General features: G+C 47.1%; 1 protein-coding gene and 1 long non-coding RNA gene across 7 annotated transcripts in view; one reads left to right on the top strand and one right to left on the bottom strand.

Annotated features, from left to right (window-relative positions):
* Positions 1 to 20,195, top strand: part of ebf1a (EBF transcription factor 1a) — a 699,375-nt gene that overhangs the window by 136,564 nt on the left and 542,616 nt on the right. The gene's annotated exons all lie outside the window — the stretch shown is intronic.
* LOC147113774 (uncharacterized) lies at positions 3,290 to 8,818 on the bottom strand. Its single transcript, XR_015079268.1, has 3 exons — positions 8,051 to 8,818; positions 6,788 to 6,971; positions 3,290 to 5,949 (listed from the first exon to the last, which is right to left on the bottom strand). It is a non-coding gene; the product is annotated as an uncharacterized LOC147113774 (long non-coding RNA).

A 20,195-nucleotide genomic window follows, 5' to 3' on the forward strand; every position in this document is an offset into this window, starting at 1 on the left:
GACAATTTCAATAAAGGGAGATACTGACGATTTGCCACCTTCATAAACATTCGCTGGTAAACAAGATAACATGCCAGTCAGTTCAGTGTGACGCTGCCAGGCAGTGAGAGATGGCCAAATGCCACAGCGAGTTATAAATTTCCTTTGAATTATTTGTTGCTATTAATATTGGGGATGTCTTAATGTTATATATACGTTCAACCAATATATCTCATTGAATAAAGCCCTGACAATTGCACCATCTGTTTTGTTCGCTATCCTAATAATTGCAACTATGATAACTGTGTGATAGCTGCGATGAATCACCACAAAATGGGTTTCATGAAGGCAATGACAAAGCATTCCTGCTTGGAGAGCGAAAGCTTCATTTTCAGGGTGAAAAAAGAACAGTACTATTAATGTGTCAGTGATGTTACACAATTATTGATGTATAGACTATCCCTCCTCAGTGTAAAGCTGACAGTTACATGTGCAATTATAAGGGGCACTCATTTAACAGCAGTGCATGTAAAGCTTATTGTATTGTAAAAGCAATGCTTTTGTAAAAGTGCTGTTTAATATATACTGTGTGTATATATTATATATATAATAAAGAAATAAACTTACACTACTGTAGAAACGTAGTGCCTTTCACAGCCTCAGCCAGTGAAGTACTTCTGAAGTGTGGTCACTATTGTAATGTAGGAAACGTGGCAGCCAATTTGCGCACAGCAAGGTCCCACAAACAGCAACATGATAATGACCTTATCTGTTTATAGCGATGTTGGTTAAGGGATAAATGTTGACCAGGACACCGGGGACATTTCCCCAGCTCTTTTTCGAATAGCATCATGGGATCTTTTACGTCCACCTGAGAGGGAAGATGGTGCCTCGGTTTAACGTGTCATCTGAAAGACGGCGCCTCCAACAGTGCAGCACTCCACTAGAGCGTCATCCTAGATTGTAATCAAGTCTCTGGAGTAGGACTTGAACCAGAATTTCTGACTCAGAAGTGAGAGTGATACCAACTAAGCCACAGCTGACACCCTGTAAAAACACCACTATTTGAGGTTTGAGAGGGATATCAGAACACACAGGCCCGTACCCTGGCACTAGTCAGCGCCTTCGAGGGGGGAGGTGGCAGGAGCTGATAATTAAAGGCTTTTCCTTATGCCAAAAGGAAAAAAAAAACATTAAATACTAGAAATCGAGAACAGGTCTCTCAACATCAGAAATGGAAAATTCAGGTTAACATGTTGCGTGATCTGACAAAGGGTCTACATCTGAAATGTGAGCTCGTCCTTTCTCTTTACAGATGCTGCTACCATTTTCTGTTGCTCTTCCAATTTCCTCACCCACAGTTACAGTGCCTGCTTTAGAACAAGAAAGCTTGTGAGCCCTTGAGATTGAGATAAATTAAATACGGTTCAAGCCACTTAATGGCAATGTGCTTAATGTGTGTGTGCGAGGTGGGGGGAGGAGCGGCGGTGTTGGTGGGAAAGAGCATTCTTTTATTGGGGACATTTTCTCAGGCACCAATTGATTCCTAGTGTACTTAAATTAGTATTGATGGATGTTGCTTAATGGGGATGATACAAATCAGAGGCAGCCCGGAGGCTTTGTTGGGGCCCCTGTGTCAAAGGTTAATTATGGGAGGAGGCTACAATGCCCTATCTGAAATTATATTGAGCGGAATACTGTGCAAACATTTTCTAAACTCAGTACCAGTTGATTTCAGAACTTGAGAAACACAAAGATTTTGTTCTGTTAGTTTGCAGGTTAAAAGCCAACCTGGTATGTATGCTTGGGGGAGGATTGTCGCACTGTAGGAAAGTTTTTTTTATGCAGCAGGACTTAAAATAACTTAGGCTGATATTTCAGTGCAGTGCTGAGGGAGCGCTGCACTATCGGAGATACCAGCTTTCAGATGAGACGTTAAACCGAGGCCCTGTCTGCTCCCTCAGGTGGACGTAAAATGCCCCCTGGCACTATTTTGAAGAAGAGCAGGGGAGTTATCCCTGGTGTCCAGGCCAATATTCATCCTTCAACCAACAATTAAAACAGATTATCTGCTCATCATCACATTGCTGTTTGTGGGAGCTTGCTGTGCACAAATTGGCTGCCGCGTTTCCTACATTACAACAGTGACTGCCCTTCAAAAAGTACTTAATTGGCTGTAAAGCAATTTGGGACGTCCTGAGGCTTGAAAGGCGCTATATAAATGCAAATTTTTTTTCTTTTTTCTTTGTAAAATGGATCATTCTTTATTTTTGTTCTTGTTCTCCTTTCTGGAAGGCGCCAACTGTTACTGGCATATGGTTCCATGGGCACCTCATAATAGACATCACCTTTCATGTGTGAGTCTTAATTATTGAGTTTCGACAGGGTATTCGACCACGGGGTTGGTGGGGAGTAGGGGAGAAGGATCACACCTACGCCCAATCATGTCCTCGCCCAATGTCTACGCATGTGCTCCTTCCAGCATTCAAGAGGGCGAAACCCTAATTGGTATTTTTCCCTTCTTCAGCATCAAGTGCAGCGAGGCCAGTTGTTGTGTTGCCGCTGTTAGCCTAGCTGAGATTAGCGCAGATGAGAGATTGAATCTGAGGCCTTCTGGACCTGTGTGGCTCAGTGCCACATTGGGCGGTGCATAAGTTGTTTGGGTAGCTAGGATTTTTTTTTACAGTGGTAGGAAATCTGGTCCACCTTGGGATTGTATATGGCCTTGGAGTTTACCCAGCTGGACACAGTTCCTTCCTCTGTAGGACCTCCAATTATCAGACGCCAGTTAGATTCAACAACACATAGGTCCTATTTATTTAATTTACACGATCTACCACGGTTCATCCTCTGCCGTGCCACCAGTAGAGGTACTAAAATTGGCCTCAGCACCTCACCGGACCAGGGAAAAGGAACAATCAGCCAAGGTTCGCTCTCGTTAATCGTTATCCCGTGACTCCTTCTGGAAAGTGGGCAAGTTGGCCAATTGGTGAGGACATAATCAGGCTCGGCCGTGACGCCTTCCACGGTTGAATGACCTGCTGGCATTCACTATCAATCGGAGTGTTGAGGTCGTCTGTGGAATGCACACCGTTACGAGCCAGCGTCTTTGCAAAGCAAAAGAAGGGGGAGGGGGGAAATTGGAGGATAAAAAAGGACAATTAGAAAAAACTAAATGTGCAAATGTACTCGGCGAGAGGGGGTGTATTGTCTTTCTAATGGCCGTGCTTGCACTCATTCGACGCAAGAACTTGGTGCACTTTAAACTTATCCTTCTTAAAACCACCTCTGAAGTAGGTTAGAAAGTGATCAATCTTTATAGGGTCTTGACCAAAAGTGTGAGGAGATAAGGTTGATTGACTTGGAGACGAGAGGAGGAAAGGGAAAATAAAAGCACACTGAATCGTTTACAGTAAAGTAACAGTGTTCTTGCATAACATGGCTATTATAGTAAGGCAGAGAATAGGGACAGTGGGAACGAAATAAGGGAATTTGCTGATTTCTCAAGTGTAGAGCTTGGAAGTGCTGTGCGACAGCCTGTGTCGTGATTGTTTTTTTAAAGCTGTTTGTTTCGGTGCTGACTGACAGGTGCTATTGATTTTCTTAGTACTCTGCCGTCATCAGTTCTGAGCAGCACAGTCGGCCATATGTCGAGGTCAGAATGAGCCGGGGGTTCAGTCAGGCAGGTACAGCCAGGACCTGAGTGAAGGGCCGCTGAAAGAAAATCAATCATGTCATAAGTGGGAAGCGTCAGAACGGTCTCCCTGTATGACTGGGGTCCATCAGGGCTGTCTGAACAAGGCTGAACACTCAGAGCTGGAGAACTGTCAAGTCAGGCTTGGTGAAAAGGCTTTCAAAAGCCACTTAACCCACCAAAGTCTCTCCGTGCTAATATTTCTGTGGCCGTTCAGTGAATATGACAGAATATGTACAGTCTTGTTTATTCGCAGAAGCAGTAATGTAACAATAAGTTGAAGTTCAGCATTTCAGAAAGAGTTTAAGCAAATACACTGATGAAGACAGACTTACAATGAGAGTGGGACCCACCATCATTAATAAGACCAGCGAGATACTGGGTATCACAAAAATGTCCCATTTAAAAACAAAACAGTTCGCAATGAGTGGTTAAATTTTAATGTGCTTTTTAAATTCCATCTATTCCCTTTTGAATATTTTAATTTAAACAGTTCATGTTAATAATGATATTGGGGGACTTGGCTGGGAGGAGTTCCTGAGCCTGGCAGTGTGAGAGAGCTGCATTAACATCAATAGAGATAGTCATTACCGCAGAAAGATGGGTTACACTGCAAACAGTAATTCCTAGGTTTGTATCTCTCCTGATAATCCAGGTCTCTCTCACTGTCACTCAGTAACCCGTACCCAGGGCTCTGTGTTACTGACTGTATCTTTACTGATGTTAATCCAGCTCCCTCACACTGTCACCCAGTAACCCCTGCCCAGGGCCCTGTGTTACCGACTGTATCTCTACTGATGTTAATCCAGCTCCCTCACACTGTCACTCAGTAACCCCACCCAGCCAGGGCCCTATGTTACTGATTGTATCTCTACTGATGTTAATCCAGCTCCCTCACACTGTCACTCAGTAACCCCACTCCCCCAGCACCGTGTGTTACTGGCAGTATCTCTACTGATGTTAATCCAGCTCCCTCACACTGTTAGGATCAGGAACTCCTCTCAGATAATCATCAACTCTTACAAACAAAAGGATTCATATAATAGAAATAGACAAGAAAACATGAATAATTATTCAATATTAACCATTGTTTTTGAAACTGAATTGCAGATGGCGATATTCAAGGTTTATCTTGGTGTGTTTACAAGCAGATCCATCATTTGATTATATGGGTGCATGGTCAGTCAAACCTTGTAAAATACAAAGTGTGTCTTTTACATTCTGCAAAACAGAATGGTACAATCTCAATTAATTAATATTTTCAGAAGTGACATTGTTTTTTAAGTCTCAGCATTATCAATTGGAATGAGAGAAGGGACAAAGAGAACAATTTGTTATCTGCAATTTTTAATGAGTTGAATAATTTGAACCTCATGTATTTTTTTAATGCTGTTAATTTTCCCATTAGTAAATGCCTGATGGCTAGAGCTGGATGCCCTGTGCTGTAAAATCTGGAATAGAACCAGATCTCCAAGTGTATCCTGGAGTCTGGAAGTGCAACGTATACTCAAAACTCTTGAGACGTTGGGGGGGGGGCGCAAAATCTACCTTGGCGGTAGCACAAAACAGACAAAAGCGAATCTTTTCCAACAACTGAAAAGAATATCAGGTGGAGCGTAAAACATGCTGCTGATTCACTATCGGCCAATTTGCGCTACCTCCCAAAATGGATTTCTCTCCCCTCCCAATTTTCTATCTCCATTCCTCACCCCTGAAGATACTGAAACTCACTGGGATGCAGTTGCACAGATACTGGTCACCCTTCCACGTGTGAGTCTAGTGGGTGGTCGCAGGTTGTTCAACCATGAGGGGCATCACACAGCCTTATCTTTTCTGGGAATTTCCCCAACCTATATAAATGCAAGTAGTTGTTACACAGGAATAATTAAGGTCTTTCTGGTACAATTAATTATAAAGTTATGACACATTATGGTACAAGGCCATGCAGTCCAGGCACATCCCAAATTCAATTCCTAGTCTTATGCTGACCTAGGCCGGACAGCGGGTGCACACTCCAATTGCCCTCAGCCTCCCGGGGTTTAGGGAGGGGTAAAATATTGGCCAGCATTTCCGCTCCTGGTCAGAGTCCATTCACCTGTGCTGGAGTGTGTACTTGTCTGGACATTGTGGATGAAGACGAGATCGGCTGCCACCTGCCGTCAGCGATTGATAGCCCACCGATATTCACTGCCTCGCCTCACACGTGAAGCAGGTTCACTTTGTGAGATTTAGGAGGATGGTCTGTACCTGTGAAATTACCGCATCACAAGACTGCACTGTTAGGAGAGGAAGGGAAAAAACTTATGTAAAAACTCCATCTACAAAACAGAGCAGGGAAAGGAGGTTACAGACCTTAAAGTTAATAAAGCCATAATTATTTTTTACTGTACTTGCTTTCTGTTAATCTCTACTAAAGTAAATTGCTTTCAACTGTAAGGTCTTTTAACCCAGGTAACTCACTGACTGAGATATTAGCTCAAATCATACATATTCACATTGGGAATCATATTCTGGTGTCTCCATGGGCTATTGCTTTTGCAAATACCTTTTGACTTTTCTGTCAAAATAAGGAGGCAAAGATACAAAAGCACTTGGGCTGTTTGCTGATGTGCTGATATTTCCAACACGTTGCACCTGGAGAATGAGGTTAGTTCTTGAAGTAGGGGGAGGTGGAGCACACACACTCCGGGACACGTGGTGACAAGACACTGCTGTCAGCTTCTAATTGCCTTCCCAGAGTCAGAAGCTAAACTGTGATCAGGCCATTCACCCAACACAGACAAAAGTCTTACTTACGTTTGAAGAGTTTGGGAGTGAAGTAGCGGATCAGCTGTCCGTTATATACCCCGCCCGAATTTCCTTTCCATTGATGTCGATGGTAAGTAAAATCGGATTTGGTGTATAACGAGTGCTCAATCCTTTACTGCCTGCTTTGTGTCCGCGCTGAAGTTGAATTTCAACTCCTCAGTGTTTTCATTCTAATTATAAATGAGGCGGGAGATGAGATGGTCGACCCGTATTAATTTTTTTAACGCAACTCTCTATCAGGTGTAGAATTTCAGTATTTAAAATGAATAATAAGATAAAATACTTGTTCCCCTCCAAGTCACACACCATCCCGGCTTGGAAGTATATCGCCATTCCTTCATCGTTGCTGGGTCAAAATCCTGGAACTCCCACCCTCCCTCACTGTGGGAGTACCTTCACCACACGGACTGCAGCGAGCCACCACCACCACCTTCTTAACAGCAACTAGGGATGGGCAATAAATGCAAGACTTGCCAGCAATGTCCATTTCCTGAGAATGAATTAAAAAAAAATACCATCATATCACATTGAAATATGTCAGATCACTTCACTCTTCAGGTAAAGCGAGGTTAGAGAATTGGAACAGGTCCTGCATGTTTTAGTTAGTTGCTATTTTAAAGTCGCACATTCTGTCCTTATTTTATAATTCCATTATTAAATCATATGTCCACATTTAAAATGCAAACTGCCTCTGCAAACACGCAGGTGGTAGCACAGCAGTGCCTCCAACAGGAAGAGGGTGTAATCACAGTGCGATAAGTTTACATAGGCAGTCCCCATTATAAATATGGACACAGGAATTTTAGAATGTAAAATGTTGACAGGAAGTGTGATGCAAGATTTTTAATATGTTATAAAATTACGATATATATATATATATATAGAAATAATGGACATGTTGAAAGTCCCTCGTGAGCAATGGCTGATCCTAGGGGTAGACAATGGGGAAGGTCTTGTCCATCTGTTTAGAATCCTGGCTGTTAAAGTCTAGATGAAAGAATTTTGCTGCATTGTAAACATCCAGTGACAAACCAAATTACAAAAAGTTTTCTAAATTAAAATTAGTAATTGCCAGAAGAGTCCAATGTGTTTGGAAACCCCAGGGTCTTAAAAAAACCTAATTGGATATTTGTGTTTCTTTTCCCTTCAGAGATAAACAAGCTGTATCGCTCTTTTAAAAAAAAATTTAAAAAATATTTTTTATTAAATCGGCACAAGTATCTGTTACCTCATAATTTTCCCCAGGTGACTTGTCACCATGGCAATTTCCGGCCTTAATGAAGGAAACCTAATTAGCAAAAGACTCGCTGATTGGTTTGCTGGTATAATTAACACAGGTGATGCTAATTAATTCCTAGGAAACCAACAGTTCATGGAAAATAAGCGGAGCTTTGCAATATTGCTTATTGGACCATGACATTTGGAAAGAATATTTTGAAGGGTGTTTAATATGTTTTGGTAGGTCACACAAGTGGCTTTTTGCATGACAGAAAATGACTGCAAAGCATTTCCTGTGCTTTGATTGGATTCTTCCCTCCCCCACGGGTTTATTTTTACATCTGTGCTCACCTGGGATATTTCTAATCCGTCGATGTTCCATCCAGCACTGGAAAAAAAACCAGGCAGATCGTTTTTTTTGAATAGGGTACCCAAGTGAGGGGCTATGGTCCTAGTGCAGGCCGATACCAAGGTCGGGAAGGATAAGAATGGACTTGTACTTGTGCAGCACATTTCACATCCTCAGGACCCCCCAAAGTGCTTCCCCGCCAATGGACCATTTCTGAAGTGTAGTCACTGTTGCTATTTAGGCAAACGTGACAACTAGTTTGTGCACAGCAAGATCCCACAAACTGTAATGAGGTAATGACCAGTTAATCTGTTTTGGCGGCGTTGGTTGAGGGGTAAAAACAATTTAGTCACTGTCCCTCCAGCTCTTGTTCCCTATCTAGCGATTCCGGCTGGCTGGGGATCAGGTGTGAGCAGGATTGGGCTCAGCTGCAACACCCAGTGGAGTTAAATAGTCTGACTGTTTTGGCTCTCACGTAAAGAACAGTCACTTGGGCAAGATACCACATGCTGGCACCTGTAGAACCAAACTCCAACTTGAGTTAGCGCTCTTAGCAGGAAAAACGTATAATTAAATTTACCGACTTTGATGCTGTCACTACTCTGTGTTTTCTTGCTGCTTTTACTATCCTTTTCTTCTGTTGTTGCTTTTTTTTTGACAATTGGCCTCTCTGTGCAGAACAGGCCAAGCGAGGGGGCCCTGCCTTGTTCCTAGCAATGGCACCTGGCACAATTCTCCTGCCCAACCTTGGAGGTTCGCCAGTCGCTGTATGAGCAGCCCATGTATGAGAACAGTCTGCTGTTAATCACTACTATCATGGATTAGCAAACGACTTGATAGATTGGAAACATCTTTTATTGGTGGCCAGCCTTTCACTCAATACCACAATGATCTACAAATTATGACGCTTGGGACACAGGAGAGAACGGTTTGGACACAACTTATTATGATGGAAAAATGCATGCCGCAGTCCAGTGACTTGACCATGCTTACATGATTATGCATCAAGCTACCATTTACCTTATCTTCTTATAGGCTGAATCTCCCCAAATCTTTCTTTCCTCACATCCAATCCAATATTAAATTGCTGTGTGTCTACTTGTGGGGCACACTCCAAATATGGGATGGAGGGAGAGAGGGGAGGGGGGTCACGTGCTGGGATGGAGAGTTGCATTACTTTAATTCCCCTTATTGGATGGGAAGCAATTGTCTTTTACTCTACAATATTCTCCTTCAATTTTCTCTCCTCCCCTGAGCCCATTGAATCTCTCACCTGCGTACAGTTTCTTGGCCACTGGTTCCCTCTGCTACCTCCATCAAGTGGCGGCTCTTGTTACGTGAATGTCAGCAGGCTATTCGAGGAGCCAGGGCATCATGGCCGAGCCCGTCCCCTGTTCACACTTGACATCCATACACGTGCGTAGGATAGCCCAGAGTTTGTGTCTGTCCAGCCTCCAATTAGTACAGGTTGGTTAAAAACACGACCCCAGCATTTAGCACTTCTGCAGTTTGGTTTGTAGGAGTCCAACATTACATTGACATCGATAAAACTGGCTCCCTTATCTGGAAAACAGAACTGCGGGTCTATGATTCTGTCACTGGCATAAGGGAGCTGGTTTCAGTTACAGCAATGTGGGAAACCCGTGCATGGATACTGGACTCCTGGGACCCCAGACTTAGAAGCGCTAAATGAAAAGTGCCTTCCGAGACTCATTGTAAACATTCACGTTCACTGCGAGTGAGAGCAGAACGGGTCCAGCAGGTGGGAGTGGTGGAATAGACGGTCTGTTGGAATGTCAGGTCGCATCACCTTATCTACAGTTTTATTATCTGACCCCAGCCTTTGGCTCTTTCAGTAACGTGTTGAAAATGTTGGCTGAGAAAGTCCTGGCTGTCCCCATCTGTGGTTGGGCCACTGCTTTCATTGGCTTTTCTTTACCTCCTCTTCATTCTGGTGTCACTGTGGCAACACTTGATACTCTACGGGCACCTGCTGTATATGCCAAAAAATATTTTTGGGGACTGAATTCTGATGGCTCAGTTGGTAAAGCCAGTGTGTAACTGAGTCAAACCAACCAGAAAGTTTATGTTACAATTTCCAGTCTGTGCTGAATTAGCCAATCCCAACTGGGGTAGTAAGAATAGGTGTTACAATTGGTCTCAGTGCTGCTATGATAGAGAGGGGAAAAAATCAGCCAAATTTCTGATCACTATCCAGTGACTGCTGCTGGTAGTGTGCATGTATCGCCATTAGCTAAGGACAGGATAGGCCTAGCTGGCTGTCTTCAAACAGCCTGCCCACATGCAATGTCTAGACTCACAAATCCGAATGGCCACTTGGGTGAGATACTGATGGAAGCTCATCAACCAGGAATCATACTATACCAGCAGTCAACACATTGAAGAGAGGGGAGGAGACGAGAGGAGAAAATTGACAATAAAAAATAAGCTAAATGCTAAGCCTATTGAAATGGCTTTGTGGTAGATACATATGTTCATTCTTGTGCCTTCAGAGTGTTGAATATTGCTCACGTTATATCAGCATTACACGCCAGTGTTTAAGTTGAGCTACTTTGAAGTATCCTGCTGTGAAGTGTTCTCTCTCATCCACCTAAACAACCTCTTTACCCACAGCTAGTTCTCTCTTTATTCATCTCCGCTTGTCTCATTCCCTCTCCTGTTTGTGCCTTTCTGTTTGTCACCATTGCTTGTCGCTGTCTGTTTTCTGTCATTCTCTCTCTCTTTGTTCCTTTCTGTGCACGAATCTGAATTTCTAATTTCTGTTCCTTTTCCTTTCTCTCTCGCTCGTCTTTCTTTCTGTCTTGTGGTCAATGTTTTTAATACTTGGGCTGATCCTTTATCCATTGGCATCTCTTAATTGCGCTTTTCACGTGCCTCATTGTATTTCCTTCACATCTCATTTTCTTGTTTTTGTGGCATGTTTATTAAAGAAAGAAAGCCTTGCATTTATATCACACGTTTCACGACCTCAGGACGTCCCAAAGTGCTTTACAGCAAATGAAGTACTTTCGAAGTGACGTCACTTTTGTAATGTAGGAAACGCGGCAGCCAATTTGTACATAGCAAGCTCCCACAAACAGCAATCACATAATGACTAGATAATCTGTTCTAGCGATGTCGGTTGAGGGATAAATGTTGGCCAGGACACTAGGGAGAACTCCACTGCCCTTTTTCGAAATAGTGCCATGGGAACTTTTACATTCACCTGTGAGAGCAGATGGGACCTTGGTTTAATGTCTCATCTGACAGTGCAGCGCTCCCTCAGCACTGCACTGGAGTGTCAGCCTAGATTTAGTGCTCCGGTCTCTAGTGTGGGTCTTGAACCCAAAATCTTCTGATTCAGAGGCAAGAGCACTACCGACTGAGCCAGCAATTTGGATATCTTTAATGCCTACATGTAAAAGGGTCAGTTCAGGGAGGCTTCCCTTCCAGTATGGAGTCTTGCTCAAGGAGAGCATGGATTGGGGAATCAGACATGGAGGTTAGTGGCAGTCCCAATTTTCCAGTGACTGAATTTAATCAGATGAACATCGGGAGCCCCACAACTCTTACTCACGTGATTCACTTCTAAAGAAGAAAGGACGCACTTACATTTGCATAGCATCTTATCATGTCTTCTGCATGTTCTTAAGCACTTCAAAACTAATGAATTAATTTTGACATACAGTCGCTGTTACATTGTTATCTGGTTTAGATCACCTAGACCTATATTATAACTAACTGCTGAGGTCACATTACAGGCATAGAAACATAGAAACATAGAAGATAGGAGCAGGAGCAGGCCATTCAGCCCCTCGAGCCTGTTCCGCCATTCAATGCGATCATGGCTGACCATCCAAATTCAGTACCCTGTCCCTGCTTTCTCCCCATATCCCTTGATCCCTTTAGCCTTAAGAAATATATCTAACTCCTTCTTGAATATATTTAATGAATTGGCCTCCACTGCCTTCTGTGGTAGAGAATTCCACAGATTCACCACTCTCTGGGTGAAGAAATTCCTCCTCATCTCTGTCCTAAATGGCTTACCCCTTATCCTTAGACTGTGACCCCTGGTTCTGGACTATCCCGCCATCAGGAACATCCTTCCTGCATCTAGTCTGTCTAGTCCTGTTAGAATTTTATAAGTTTCAATGCGATCCCCTCTCATTCTTCTAAACTCTAGCGAATACAAGCCCAATCGACCCAATCTCTCTTCATACATCATTCCTGCCATCCCAGGTATCAGTCTGGTGAATCTTCGCTGCACTCTCTCCATGGCAAGAACATCCTTCCTCAGATAAGGCAACCAAAACTGCACACAATACTCAAGGTGTGGTCTCACCAAGACCCTGTACAACTGCAGCAAGACATCCTTGCTCCTGTACTCAAATCCTCTCGCTATGAAGGCCAACATACCATTTGCCTTCTGAACCGCCCGCTGCACCTGCATGGCAACTTAAGGCAACTTATAATAGGCCAGTGTATGGTACAATTCTAGTGCAGGTGTGTAAATGCACCATGCCATACGGGCCTGAGCCATGTTAAACACCAAGGTCCCAAGCTCGATCCCTGGTTTGTGCTGGTTTAGCTGATCTCAGTTGGGGTGGGGATGGGGACAGTGCAGTTGGCCTCTGTGTCTCGCTGAGCCAAGGAAGGGAAATGATCAGCCGTGGGGTCCTCGGTCCTGATCACCAGCCAGTGCCTCTAACGTGGACGTTGAGTGAGGACCGGATCAGCCATGGCTGTGATATCCTCTTTAGTTGAGTTGCTCTATCATCAACATGCACAGTCTAGGCTCACACTTGGACAAGCTACTGCAGGACGACCAACCCCAATGGAACTGCATTCCAACAGGAGTTATTGCCCGAAGTTTTCCAATTGTTACACCGAGGGCAATACGTTCATTTTAAATGGGTTCCCATCGGCATTCCAATCGGAAAATCTAGGCCAGTCTTAAGGAGCGAATGGGAGGGAAAATGACAATCAATTTTATGTGGATATTTACAAGGATGATTAAAAAAACCTGAAATACATAAATTAATTATACGGAGGACTTTTGGAAATGACACCAGGTGTATGATCTGGTTTGTGGTAAGATCTACTAGTCTGTGATAAGATTAAATGGACTGTGGTAAAAAACCACTGGCTTGTGATACGATTAACTGGTTTGTAGTAAGATCTATTGGTTTGTGGTAAGATCTATTGGTCTATAGTAAGATGGCCGCATGGATTCTTCAATGATGAGGAAAGTGGCACACACCTGCCCTTTACCCTCATAGTGAAAAAGTTGTAGGATGAGATGGCTTAAAACTCACATTCTGGTGTGGGCACTGGCCTTACCCAGCAGTCCAGCTGGGAACCATAAGCCACCAGCATTAATGCAAGTGATGCCAAAAGATGTCTTCGTCCTACCCCTCTCTCCATTCCCTTTCGTGGAGGGTTTGACTGCCCACCAGCATTAATGTTTCCATGGAGTGCCGAGTGACCTCCGGCACCTCGCCTGGGTGCCCTTTACTCACGTATGACTGGCGGCGGTGAGTGAGTGGCGGCTGGCTATTCAAGTGCGGGACCAACCCTGCCCTCGCCTGATATCCACCTCGCTTGCACCTCCAGCCTGCAGGAGGCACTGGAAAGTGCCCTTGGGCCTTGCACTCAAGAGTTGTTGCTTTCAGGAGAGGAAAGCAGCAACTAGAGCGGGAAGAAAAGAGTTTTATGGATTTGACGTCTTGTAATACTGTCGACCTGACTGCTGATCTAACGTAAAGGGACCAGATGCTCTGTAAAGTGAAAAAATATATATATTGAATGTGATTTCTGAATGTATTGTTAACTAGAAAATACTCTTTAGTAAATGCAGGGATGAAGAGGAGAACATATGAATAAAGTTGTCTGATGCTCATATCATCTAATAGCAGCGAGCAGCTGAGTCTGAAAGGCAGCCTGTCACGCCATGTCAAACTGACATTTCATGACATTAATTAGTTCGGACAATTTTTACCCGTTGTGAACTAGACAGCAGCAGAAAGTGTAGCATCTTTCAAGAGAGTAGCAGCTAATCGATAGCTCGAGACGAGCAGTGAGCTCGCTCCCTATTACATCGAGATCAGGGCTTGGCAGTAGAAAGCAGGGATAGTGCCTGCCTCAACCAAGGAGACATTGCAGACAGAAATATATATATTGTGTGTGTGTATGTACATATTTACATGTCTGTATGTGTGTGAGTATATATGTGAGTGTGAATGCAAACATAAATGTATGATTGCTTTCTAATATCTTTCATGTCTAAATCTAAATATATCTACATCTTCGGATTTTGAACAGAATTCTTTCTTTCTCTTTATTTCTCTATACACTTTCCTCTTTTTCTGCTTTTCCTCTTGTTCTTTTCTCTCCATATAGTGTAGATATTACTGTGTGTGATGTTACTGTACGAATGGTTAATGCACTCATTAAACTCCTCTCTGCTATTTCAACAGAGTTCTTAACCCATTTATTTGAAATGAGTTACAAATAGTGGACAGAGGGATTTGATACGTCCATGTTAAGTGTTCGTTCCTCTCTATCTCTCTTTTCCTGTCTGCTCTTTTTTTTGTCAGTCTCTTTATTTCTCCATTTCCTCCCTCTTTGTATCTTTCTGCTCTCTCTTTCTTCTCTATTTTATTCCTCCCTTTCATTCTCCTTATTTCTCCTCTCTTTTTCTCTCTCTTGCACTCTATTTCTTTATTTCTCTCTCTATCTGTCTCTATCCCAGTATCTTTCCTCTCTTTTTCCTATATTTTCTCCATCGCTCTCTCTTTCTCCCCATTCCCGTCTCTGTCTGTTTCTCTCTATTTCCTCTCTTTTCCCTCTTTCCTTCTATTTTTCTCAGCCTCTTTTTCTCTCGATTCTTCTATTTGCTCTCTCCATTTTGCTTTCTATTTCTCTGCCTGTTTTGTCCCTCTCTCATTTTATTCCATGCTTCTCCTTCAATCAATATATTGTTTTCCTGGCCCCGGCTGACACTCAGGACTGTCTATACTTGAAACGGCTCGAATGCTCTTCGATGACAGCCCTCGATGCTGTGGAAGCGACCGACGGTCGGAAGAGCTGGAAGGAACTGCAGGATTTCCCAATCAATTTTTATAACAAAATTGGTCAGAAGCCTACAGGGACGGGGAAAAAAAAGTCAATGCAGATTTTGCGAAACCAAATCCAGTTGGAAATGGAGACCACTGAATAACAACAGCTCCCTTCATCAATCAAAAGGAATGAAGAGTCCTTTTGTTATTGAAACATTTTCGCCTACGTGTGGTGCATTACTGCTCAGATCTCTTGGCCTCCTCCCGCACCCCCCACCCCCCAATCTCCTGTCGTATTTTTAAATCAGGAATCTAAACTTTCTGTTGATTTGATTTTGTGTTTTTACATTTGTTTATTTCTCTTCTTGATGCCTCTTGTTGACTGCTCTTCTCTGGCTGAGCGGGTTTGGCTATCTGGGCAGTCCAGTTTTCGACTGTGATCAGCCAGATGCAGATAAAATTTGACCAGCATTTATTTCTCCACGGGTTCTCCTCAGGATTCAGGTCTGCGCAGCACTGAGTCAAGCAGTCAGCCCGAGTCCCAGGACTCAAGCACTCAATCACTTGAGCTATTTGCTGTCATAGTCTGATTCTTTCAAGGAGGGAAAAAATGCCCTAGCTTACAAGCGCCCCCAAAGGCCTAGTGGGCAAATTCGCCATGCGGTGTGGTGCTGAGCCACATAGACCAGGAGGTCTAAGATTCAATCAGTAGTCTGTGCTGAGTTAGTCCGTCTCAGCCAAAGTGCCTGCTCCTTATCACTATCCAGCCATCCCATTGAAACGTGTGCATGGCAGTAGGTGAAATTCTTCTTTTAACAAAAGTTGAGAGAATGCCTGTCTTTCTCTCTAGTCAACCCGCTGATGAAATTGTGGGAGCGTAGAGCTTCTGAGAATGGGATTTTGCTAGTGGTTCATTGATTATAGCAAAAGACAAGTGCTGACTCTCCTATATTTCATTAAAAGAGGAACTTAACCCATGGACACTTACTAACCCCTGAGGAAAGTACCCATGGGTGAGGACACGATTGGCTGTAGTAACCTTACAGCCCCCGGGGCTGGTACCCATGGGCAGGGACACGATTGGCTGTAGTGACCTTACAGCCCCCGGGGCTAGTACCCATGGGCAGGGACATGACTGGCTGTAGTACCCTGACAGCCCCCGGGGCTAGTACCCATGGGCAGGGACACGATTGGCTGTAGTACCCTGACAGCCCCCGGGGCTAGTACCCATGGGCAGGGACACGATTGGCTGTAGTACCCTTACAGCCCCCGGGGCTAGTACCCATGGGCAGGGACACGATTGGCTGTAGTACCCTTACAGCCCCCGGGGCTGGTACCCATGGGCAGGGACACGATTGGCTGTAGTGACCTTACAGCCCCCGGGGCTAGTACCCATGGGCAGGGACACGACTGGCTGTAGTACCCTGACAGCCCCCGGGGCTAGTACCCATGGGCAGGGACACGACTGGCTGTTGTGTCCTTACAGCCCCCGGGGCTAGTACCCATGGGCAGGGACACGATTGGCTGTAGTGACCTTACAGCCCCCGGGGCTAGTACCCATGGGCAGGGACACGATTGGCTGTAGTACCCTTACAACCCCCGGGGCTAGTATCCATGGGCAGGGACACGACTGGCGGTAGTGACCTTACAGCCCCCGGGGCTAGTACCCATGGGCAGGGACACGACTGGCGGTAGTGACCTTACAGCCCCTGGGGCTAGTACCCATGGGCAGGGACATGACTGGCTGTTGTGTCCTTACAGCCCCCGGGGCTAGTACCCATGGGCAGGGACACGACTGGCTGTAGTGACCTTACAGCCCCCAGGGCTAGTACCCATGGGCAGGGACACGATTGGCTGTAGTACCCTTACAACCCCCGGGGCTAGTACACATGGGCAGGGACACGACTGGCGGTAGTGACCTTACAGCCCCCGGGGCTAGTACCCATGGGCAGGGACACGACTGGCGGTAGTGACCTTACAGCCCCTGGGGCTAGTACCCATGGGCATGGACACGACTGGCTGTAGTGACCTTACAGCCCCCGGGGCTAGTACCCATGGGCAGGGACATGACTGGCTGTAATACCCTAACAGCCCCCGGGGCTAGTACCCATGGGCAGGGACACGATTGGCTGTTGTACCCTTACAGCCCCCGGGGCTAGTACCCATGGGCAGGGACACGACTGGCTGTAGTACCTTTACAGCCCCCGGGGCTAGTACCCATGGGCAGGGACACGATTGGTTGTAGTGACCTTACAGCCCCTGGGGCTAGTACCCATGGGCAGGGACACGACCAGCTATAGTGACCATACAGCCCCCGGGGTTAGTACCCATGAACAGGGACACGACTGGCTGTAGTGACCTTACAGCCCCCGGGGCTAGTACCCATGGGCAGGGACACGACTGGCTGTAGTACCCTTACAGCCCCCGGGGCTAGTACCCATGGGCAGGGACACAATTGGCTGTAGTACCCTTACAGCCCCCGGGGCTAGTACCCATGGGCAGGGGCACGATTGGCTGTAGTACCCTTACAGCCCCCGGGGCTAGTACCCATGGGCAGGGGCACGATTGGCTGTAGTACCCTTACAGCCCCCGGGACTAGTACCCATGGGCAGGGACACGACTGGCTGTAATACCCTTACAGCTCCCGGGGCTAGTACCCATGGGCAGGGGCACGATTGGCTGTAGTGTCCTTACAGCCCCCGGGGCTAGTACCCATGGGCAGGGGCACGACTGGCTGTAGTACCCTTACAGCCCCCGGGGCTAGTACCCATGGGCAGGGACACGACTGGCTGTAGTACCCTTACAGCCCCCGGGGCTAGTACCCATGGGCAGGGGCACGATTGGCTGTAGTACCCTTACAGCCCCCGGGACTAGTACCCATGGGCAGGGACACGACTGGCTGTAATACCCTTACAGCCCCCGGGGCTAGTACCCATGGGCAGGGGCACGATTGGCTGTAGTGTCCTTACAGCCCCCGGGGCTAGTACCCATGGGCAGGGACACGACTGGCTGTAGTACCCTTACAGCCCCCGGGGCTAGTACCCATGGGCAGGGACACAATTGGCTGTAGTACCCTTACAGCCCCCGGGGCTAGTACCCATGGGCAGGGACACGATTGGCTGTAGTGATCTTACAACCCCCGGGGCTAGTACCCATGGGCAGGGACACGATTGGCTGTAGTACCCTTACAGCCCCCGGGGCTAGTACCCATGGGCAGGGACATGATTGGTTGTAGTGACGTTACAGCCCCCGGGGCTAGTACCCATGGGCAGGGACACGTCTGGCTGTAGTACCCTTACAGCCCCCGGGGCTAGTACCCATGGGCAGGGACACGATTGGCTGTTGTACCCTTACAACCCCCGGGGCTAGTACCCATGGGCAGGGACACGATTGGCTGTAGTACCCTTACAGCCCCCGGGGCTAGTACCCATGGGCAGGGACACGACTGGTTGTAGTACCCTTACAGCCCCCGGGGCTAGTACCCATGGGCAGGGACACGACTGGCTGTAGTACCCTTACAGCCCCCGGGGCTAGTACCCATGGGCAGGGGCACGATTGGCTGTAGTACCCTTACAGCCCCCGGGGCTAGTACCCATGGGCAGGGACACGATTGGCTGTAGTACCCTTACAACCCCCGGGGCTAGTACCCATGGGCAGGGACACGACTGGCTGTAGTACCCTTACAGCCCCCGGGGCCATGGGCAGGGGCACGATTGGCTGTAGTACCCTTACAGCCCCCGGGGCTAGTACCCATGGGCAGGGACACGATTGGCTGTAGTACCCTTACAACCCCCGGGGCTAGTACCCATGGGCAGGGACACGACTGGCTGTAGTACCCTTACAGCCCCCGGGTCTAGTACCCATGGGCAGGGCACGTCTGGCTGTAGTGACCTTACAACCCCCGCGGCTAGTACCCATGGGCAGGGACACGACTGGCTGTAGTACCCTTACAGCCCCCGGGGCTAGTACCCATGGGCAGGGGCACGACTGGCTGTAGTACCCTTACAGCCCCCGGGGCTAGTACCCATGGGCAGGGACACGACTGGCTGTAGTACCCTTACAGCCCCCGGGGCTAGTACCCATGGGCAGGGACATGATTGGCTGTAGTACCCTTACAGCCCCCGGGGCTAGTACCCATGGGCAGGGGCACGACTGGCTGTAGTACCCTTACAGCCCCGGGGCTAGTACCCATGGGCAGGGACACGACTGGCTGTAGTACCCTTACAGCCCCCGGTGCTAGTACCCATGGGCAGGGACACGACTGGCTGTAGTACCCTTACAGCCCCCGGGACTAGTACCCATGGGCAGGGACACGACTGGCTGTCGTACCCTTACAGCCCCCGGGGCTAGTACCCATGGGCAGGGACACGACTGGCTGTAGTACCCTTACAGCCCCCGGGACTAGTACCCATGGGCAGGGACACGACTGGCTGTAGTACCCTTACAGCCCCCGGGGCTAGTACCCATGGGCAGGGACACGACTGGCTGTAATACCCTTACAGCCCCCGGGGCTAGTACCCATGGGCAGGGACACGACTGGCTGTAGTACCCTTACAGCCCCCGGGGCTAATACCCATGGGCAGGGACACGACTGGCTGTAGTACCCTTACAGCCCCCGGGACTAGTACCCATGGGCAGGGACACGACTGGCTGTAGTACCCTTACAGCCCCCGGGGCTAGTACCCATGGGCAGGGACACGACTGGCTGTAGTACCCTTACAGCCCCCGGGACTAGTACCCATGGGCAGGGACACAACTGGCTGTAGTACTCTTACAGTCCCCGGGGCTAGTACCCATAGGCAGGGACACGACTGGCTGTAATACCCTTACAGCCCCCGGGGCTAGTACCCATGGGCAGGGACACGACTGGCTGTAGTATCCCCCCCCCCCGCCAGATACCATGGGATCACTGGCACCGTGGCTCTTTACCCCAGTATGAGGAGGGAAGGGAGCCCCTTTTATTTGGGGTGGAGACACTAATACGACCCAAAGGCAGGCATCCACCTTGTGAATGTGCTATAAATTGCTTGCGCATTGCGGATTGCGTTCCCTCTTTTTGTTACCTGGACCTCCCTCAGTAGGTTGCCCC

The sequence above is a fragment of the Somniosus microcephalus genome, chromosome 8, assembly GCF_052327205.1.
Source record: "Somniosus microcephalus isolate GS21.2 chromosome 8, FLI_Smic_1.0, whole genome shotgun sequence".
NCBI lineage: Eukaryota > Metazoa > Chordata > Chondrichthyes > Squaliformes > Somniosidae > Somniosus > Somniosus microcephalus.